Source organism: Podarcis filfolensis (genome assembly GCF_964270895.1).
Source record: "Podarcis filfolensis genome assembly, chromosome: W".
NCBI classification, from domain to species: domain Eukaryota; kingdom Metazoa; phylum Chordata; class Lepidosauria; order Squamata; family Lacertidae; genus Podarcis; species Podarcis filfolensis.
Genome location: NC_139619.1, coordinates 23,139,509 through 23,147,530, shown reverse-complemented (window position 1 = coordinate 23,147,530; position 8,022 = coordinate 23,139,509). Strand labels below are relative to the sequence as shown.

General features: G+C 42.5%; 1 long non-coding RNA gene across 1 annotated transcript; it reads right to left on the bottom strand.

The window, feature by feature from the left end:
- Positions 1-494: 494 nt before the first annotated feature.
- LOC310753890 lies at positions 495-5,804 on the bottom strand. Its single transcript, XR_014543495.1, has 3 exons — positions 5,622-5,804; positions 751-5,579; positions 495-708 (listed from the first exon to the last, which is right to left on the bottom strand). It is a non-coding gene; the product is annotated as an uncharacterized lncRNA (long non-coding RNA).
- Positions 5,805-8,022: the final 2,218 nt, after the last annotated feature.

Genomic DNA, 8,022 nt, shown 5'->3' with positions numbered 1-8,022 from the left:
TTATTTACAAGACGGGGAGGCGGACTTCCTGTTTGCACCTTCCCCGATCGTGCCAAATTCAACAAAAAAAATTTCCTTTACAAGTCCAATTTCCGTACTACTCACGGGTTGTTACTTTTAGAATCCAATTATTCACAAGAAGAAGTCAGCGTTCTCTGACTATGGCATGCGGCTTCACTCCGCAGGAGGAGCAGTCGACTCACAGCACCGCGCCGCTCACCCCGTCCCCCGTTCCGAAGCCTTTAAAAAGGCTCCTTCACAGGTCGGGGGGGCGCAAATGGTGCCCGCCGAGTCACCAGGTTCACAGGCTTCAGCGCCTGTGATTTCTGAGGGTCCCCGCGTCGCCGCAGCGGCCAGACCCAGCTCCTGCGAAGCCGATTCCCTCCGGAGCTCGGAGGGAATCCGCCATTAGCCGATCGCGCTAACCCGGAAGTCCGCCCAGTTGCATATTTTGAATGGCACCTTCTACTTCCTGTTCAGATATTTTATAGTTCAACATGTCCATTAAACTTTAATTAGTTTAATGTTAAGTAAACGTCCAGTGCGCTTCCAACGCCATAAATCTTATCTCAGCAGAGAATTTCGTGCAGCGGTTGAAGAAGGCAGGAGAAACAGTACCTTTCAATGAAGAATCCTGGAGCAAGCACTTTGGAACTCAGGAAAAAACTTTATTTACAAAAGAAAAACCCTGGCGATAAAGCACACATGCTTTTATCTCCGGCATAAAGAAAACTTTACTCTAAACTTAACTCATATCAGCAAACATGCCCATGACCACAAACTGAGTCTGCAAGTCAGGTCAAGGGGGAAACACATGGGTGAACTGACTATTTATACAAACTAACTCACATTCCTGGATGCTTAATGACTTCCAGCTGCTCAGTGATTAGAGCGACTTGTTACCTCTTAACCCTTTAGTACCAACACCCCCTCTCACTCGTAACACTGAGCTGTACCAACCTTAATTCAAATTTAAACCTGAACAGAAATATTTATGAGATTGCGGACTCAAAGCTTTTGTAAAACCGTCTGCGAGATTTTCTTTGCATGGACAATACTTTAGTTCAATTAAACCTTGTTTTACACTTTGGCATACATTTTGATAACGGATATCCAAGTGTTTTGTGAGTGCCTTGAATTGACCTGATTTAGCTAGTTTAATACAAGGTTGATTGTCTTCCCACACTCTGATAGGTAGGGAACATTCTCCAAACAATTCTTGTACCAGTTGCTTATAAAATTCCAGTTCTCTACATACATCTGATAATGCATTGAACTCAGATTCAGTTGAACTTAAAGCTATAAGTGATTGCTTTCTTGATCTCCAACCAATTAGTGCATTTCCAAATTTTATTGCCATTCCTGACACTGATTTTCTATCTGGTCCAGCATCTGCCCAACTGCTGTCGGCCCAACATTCAAGTTGTGTGCTGCCCTCTGCTGATAGTTTTAAGCGAAACCTTTTGGTAGTTTGGAGATACCTTAAAACTCTTTTTACTCCTTGCCAAGCATGCATTGATGGTTTTTCAGCTTGTCTACACAGCATGTTGACAGCATATGTTATATCGGGCCGAGTCCACTGTGCAATGTGGAGTAGACTGCCTATCGCTGACTGGTAAACCCCGGGATTACTGAACTCTGCCTGTTGCTCGGCTTGAGCATCCTTTGTGTAACTTAACTCCATTGGGGTTTTAACACCAGCACAGTTGTCCATTTTAAACCTCTCCAGCAACTGCTGGATCTTAGCTTCTTGGCTGAGCCAATAGTTCCCATTTTCATCTTGCTGAATTTTAACTCCTAGATAAACAGATACAGTGCCTAGTGATTTTATCTGAAACTTTTCTCCAAGCTTTGTGGCAAATTGTTGTGCAAGTTTATCGTCCTTTCCACTGTATAATAAATCGTCAACAAATATCAAAACTGCTTCTTGTTCACATCCCGAGCCTTTTAGATAAAGACACGCATCTGCTGCGCTCTTTCTGAACCCCATGCTCTCTAGAGCATCGTTTAAGCAGGAATTCCAATTACGGGCAGACTGTTTCAACCCATAAATGGATTTGTGTAGGCGCCAGAGCTGGTTTGGCTTGTCTCCTTCAAAACCTGGTGGTGGTGTCATATAGACTTCCTCCTGTAAGTCTGCATTTAAATAAGCCACATTGACATCAAAATGAAACAGCTTATTTCCCTTCTTAGCTGAAGAGGCTAGAAGCATTCTTAATGACTCCGATCTTGAAGTAGGGGCATAGATTTGAGAATAGTGAACACCTTTGCGCTGCGAAAATCCTTTTGCAACTAGTCGGGCTTTATATTGCAACTCCTCAGTAGTTGTGGGCTTTAAACGATATACCCATCGACAACCTACAGCTTGTTGCCCTTTCGGAAGCTCTGTACTTGTAAACACACCAAGAGACTTCATTGAAGCCATCTCTTTTTCCATTGCTTCCTGCCACTTTACGGCTTCTGAGCTTGGAAGCTGTTGTACCTCTATATAGCTATCTGGCTCACACTGTGCCATATTTACGTATACACTTGTCACCTTAAACCGCTCTGGTGGTTTGCCCTTTGTGGCACATTTTGATCTGCGCAATTGTTCCTCTTGTGCCCCCTCTGACCGTTGGCTGTCAGAATCTGTCTCAGACTTTATATCTGGATGCGCCCCTAGGGACAAAGACCTCCGTTTAGATACCTCCCTTGGGCTTGGTGTTGCAGGCGATCTGCTTCGCTTTTGCTGTCTGCTAGGCCTACTGACTGGCAATGTTGGAACACTCCTAGATTCTGGCTTTTCTACCTTAGGAGAAGAACCTTGTGCCTGGTCAGAATCTGCATCTGAACCATGTGCACCATCCCCTTCTGGCTCACCACCTTCTGGACTTTCATTCTCAGCATAAATGCCTAAATCATCTCTCAAAATGTCAGGGTTAGCATGTAAGTGAGTCCATCCGGATTGCTCACAAAATTCAGCGCTCCTACTGATGACCACTCTTGTAGTATCCCCATCTGGGTTCACGAACCTCCAAGATTTGGCGTGTGGTTCGTACCCACAAAAGATGAGTTTCCTAGCCCTTGGACTTCCCTTTTTCCTTAACGCTTTTGGGATAAGTACATAGGCTTGAGATCCAAACACCCGAAAGTAATTAACTTTGGGCTTCTTCCCGTATAAAGCAAAATATGGCGTAGTATCAATTACCGAATTATATACTCGGTTCAGAATGTGAGTAGCCGTCTGCCAGGCTTCCGCCCAGTAACTTTGAGGGAGTTTAGAATCAAACAACATAGAGTTTGCCAACTCTTGCAGAACCCTGTTTTTACGTTCGGCCACGCCTCCTTCTTGGGGGGAATAAGGTGTAGACAGACGATGCTTAATTCCCTTTTTCTTAAAGAAATTCTGCAACACAGACCCGGTAAATTCTGACCCTCTGTCTGTCTGAAAAGCAAGTACTCTAGTACTGAATTCAAGTTCTACTGCATGAACCCAATTTTTAACTGTTTCTGCAGTATCTGCTTTTGTTTTGAGAGGAAAAAACCATGTGACTTTTGTTTTGTCATCCGAGAGACACAGTGCATACCTCGAACCTCCCATGCTAGCAACAGGCATTGGGCCACATAGGTCCATATGCACAAGTTGGAATACTTTGTCAGATTTCCTATCTGAACTGGGATAGCTGCATCTATGAACCTTCGCCCTTTTGCATGCAGTACAATCCAAATACTTAGTACATTTGTTCATTTTGCACCCTTCTGATAATTCAGGTTGCCTTTTAACATACTGAAAATTAATATGTCCCAAACGGCGGTGCCATAAATGAACACAAGAATTATGGGTAGGCGAGTTCACACAACCAGCATGAACCTGTTCAACTTCATCTGGACTTGTCTCAAAATAATATAACCCATTTCTGCATTCCACCTGCAAAAGAGATACGTTATTCTTTGAAATAGTGCAAACCCCATTTTCAAACAGTTTTAAACCCATCTCTATCAAGTTCTGACACAGACAAAATACACCCCTTCATTCCCTTTAGCACATAGGCATCAATTTCTGTATGCAAACAATTCAAGAACACTGTGCCTACGGTCTCTAAGGAACGTTTAGTTGAATCTGCCATTGTCACAACTTTAAGGGTTTGCAAATGCCTGCAATTCTGCAAACGGACACTAGATGGCGCCACCAGGTGGTGAGATGCACCACTGTCGATCAACCAGCGTAGATTGCTGCCTTGGCCACGCCCTTGCATCAACGCCATTGCTGAAGCCATGTGCTGTGTGCTGTGGGAGTAGCCACGACCTCCTCCTCTTCTTCGACGTCCCCTGGAACTCCTTGTCTGGTAACTAGGGGTAACGGCCTTGGTGCTGTCTTGACCAGGTTCACGTGTGCAGTTCCTGATTAAATGGGAAGAGGAACCACAGCGAAAACAGTGTCTAGCTGCAAAAGCATTTACTGTGTTCTCAAACTCAGCATCCCCACTCTTAGGCACAGCACAACTCCCCTTTGAAGACAAACCTCTTTCTCTTTGCCTTTTATCCTGTTCATCTGCAAGCCGAGAAGAAATGTATTCAAGGGTTAATTCAGCTGAAGGCATAGCTTCCAAAGTTAAAGCTAGAGTCTCATAGCTTTTATCAAGAGAAGACAACAATATGTATGACTGCTGCTCCATAGAGAAAAGAATGCCCAGCTGTCTTAGTTGATTAAAGGCAGACACCATTTTGGCAATATGTTCTTTCACACACGCTCCCGGTTGGAGACGTAAATCAAACAAACATCTTGTAGCATGGATCTTGGCCCCCGCAGTGTTTCTGGAATTTAGCTGCTGCAGAACCGTCCAGACCTCATGCGTGTTCTTTAACTCAGAAACATAAGGCATTTGCTCTGGTCCCACTGCCAAAACTAATAGACCTTGGGCTTTCCTGTCGCGTTTCTGTGAAGCTGCTGCTGCTGCTTTGTCTTCTGCAGACGCATCTGCAGCTGCCTGTAAAGGCGGTGCTTCAGTACAACTCCACAACTCTTTTGCTTGCAACCAAACCCTTACTCTAGCCTTCCAATCTTGCCAATTTTTCCCATTGAGTCGCGTAAACGGGACAGCAAAACTTTCCTGGGACTCTGCCATCCTCCCTGGGGCTTACGAACGATACTCACACACCTGTAGACCAGCTCCCAGCTGCTGAGGTGGCTCCTTGAGGAATAAGACGCCTTCCAGCGAGTACAAACTGTGCAGTGCCTGTTTAAAACTTTTTCTAGGCACGTTGCAGGACTCAAGCTGCTTTGAAGGCTTTCGTTGTCGGCAACCGCTTCTGTCTTCGCTCCAGTCCTTTCATAAATCACTCTGAACTGCACTCCTTATCTCCTTCTTGACGTACAAACAGCCATAACCTGTCCATTAAACTTTAATTAGTTTAATGTTAAGTAAACGTCCAGTGCGCTTCCAACGCCATAAATCTTATCTCAGCAGAGAATTTCGTGCAGCGGTTGAAGAAGGCAGGAGAAACAGTACCTTTCAATGAAGAATCCTGGAGCAAGCACTTTGGAACTCAGGAAAAAACTTTATTTACAAAAGAAAAACCCTGGCGATAAAGCACACATGCTTTTATCTCCGGCATAAAGAAAACTTTACTCTAAACTTAACTCATATCAGCAAACATGCCCATGGCCACAAACTGAGTCTGCAAGTCAGGTCAAGGGGGAAACACATGGGTGAACTGACTATTTATACAAACTAACTCACATTCCTGGATGCTTAATGACTTCCAGCTGCTCAGTGATTAGAGCGACTTGTTACCTCTTAACCCTTTAGTACCAACACAACATTAATTTACTTTCTTGGGAGATTTTTTGTAATCCGTTTGTCTTCAAAAATCGGTCTATATCCATTTCTTTCTGTGGCCCTTGTGAGTAGAATTGTTTAAAGTACCTCTGGAAGCAATTTCTAATTTCATTTGGATTATGTATGTTCTTTCCTTCCACTTCTAAGTTTGTAATAGTATTTAATTTTTGCCTTTTTTTCATTTGCCAGGCCAGCAATTTCCCACATTTATTAGCTGATTCAAATGTTTTTTGTCTCATTTGTTTAATTTTCCATTCTATTTCCTGATTCATCATTTCCATATATTGTACTTGATATAGTTTTATTTCTCTCAAGATCTCCTGTGATTTTGGTTTTGCCCTCAATTTCTTTTGAGGTTAAATGATTAAAGTTGACTTGTTTAACTTCATCCGCCAACTACCCTTCTAAGCAACCAGAGCAATTACAAATAAAAGGCTCTCCAACCGTGCGCTATCCCTATCTGCAAGCAAGCTCTCCCACAAAGTGTTCTATGAGACACATGAGCCAAATAGCCGAGGAGACAGTTTTTTAGCTGCCTGTCATTCATACACTTTATACTGAAAGGATTTCAGGGGCAGATGCTCTTTTTCTGCATGGAGGGTGGGGGTTTCCAAAGGAGCACTATTCAGACCTGCATTCATGGCTTATGAGTCGTAGCCGTGTGACAACTACACATCATGCTGATGTGTTGAAGGGCTGATGTTGCACTTCCAGGTAGAAGAGCTCGTTGGCATTATTTTAGGCTCTGTGTCAATTGACTTTGTGACATGATGGGGGGGGGAGTTCTTATTTTTAGAGTATTTACCTGCAACCTATTATGTGGGAATCTCAAGGTACTTTACAACTAGGTCAGAAAATAGGCAAACATTGAAATGCAGCAGAATAAACAGGCCTACAGTAAAAAAATATCTTTCAAAGCCCATATTGGCTGGCAGCAGCATCCCCCCAAATCCATGATGGATAAACACTTCCCCCACATGGAGCAGAATTGCACCCATGTTGGCAAAGGCCTCCTTTCTAGAAGGGGGAGCAGAGGCTGCCCCCACCCACTGCTCTCTTCTTCTTTTTTTTTATAAATATTTATTAGAGTTTTCAATTTTATACAAACAAAAAGAAAAAGAAAAAAATATTAAAAACAAATCAATTTCAATACCAATTTTCAATAACATATTTCCTTGACTTCCTCATACCTCCCCTTCTTGTTTTCTAGTTCAAGTTGTTTATCCAGCAAATCCTAATCTCTTAGCATTCCATTTAACTAACACCTTATTTTCCAATCAACTTCTTAAATTTTGTATCTTAAACAATATTTATACCAATTCTTTTTACCATAACAGCTAGAGACCACATAAATTCAATCCAGCATCTTTCAAAGTTCATTAATTTTGCAATGTTTCTGTAAATAGTCCTTAAATTTCTTCCAATCTTCTTCTGCCGACTCTTCTCCCTGGTCGCGGATTCTGCCAGTCATTTCTGCCAGTCCCATACAGTCAATCAACTTCATCTGCCATTCTTCCAGAGTGGGTAGATCTTGCGTCTTCCAATACTTTGCAATAAATATTCTTGCTGCTGTTGTAGCATACATAAAAAAAGTTCTATCCTTCTTTGGCACCAAATGGCCGACTATGCCCAAGAGAAAAGCCTCTGGTTTCTTCAAGAAGGTATATTTAAATACCTTTTTCATTTCATTATAAATCATCTCCCAGAAAGCCTTAATCTTTGGGCACGTCCACCAAAGGTGAAAGAATGTACCTTCAACCTCCTTACATTTCCAACATTTATTATCAGGCCAAATGATATATTTTTGCGAGCTTGACTGGTGTCATGTACCACCTGTATATCATTTTCATAATACCAGTTACAGAAAGGTAGCCGTGTTGGTCTGCCATAGTCAAAACAAAAAAAAAAAAATTTCTTTCCAGTAGCACCTTAAAGACCAACTAAGTTAGTTCTTGGTATGAGCTTTCGTGTGCATGCACACTTCGTCAGATACGAAGTGTATCTGACGAAGTGTGCATGCACACGAAAGCTCATACCAAGAACTAACTTAGTTGGTCTTTAAGGTGCTACTGGAAAGAAAAATTTTTTTTTATTTTCATAATATTCTCTCTTAGGGCATTACATGCCGTAAATTTCATACCCCACTGCTCTCTTCTCCCAGGCATTTGAAGAGACAAACGGCTCCCCTTCTCTACCTGTGTGC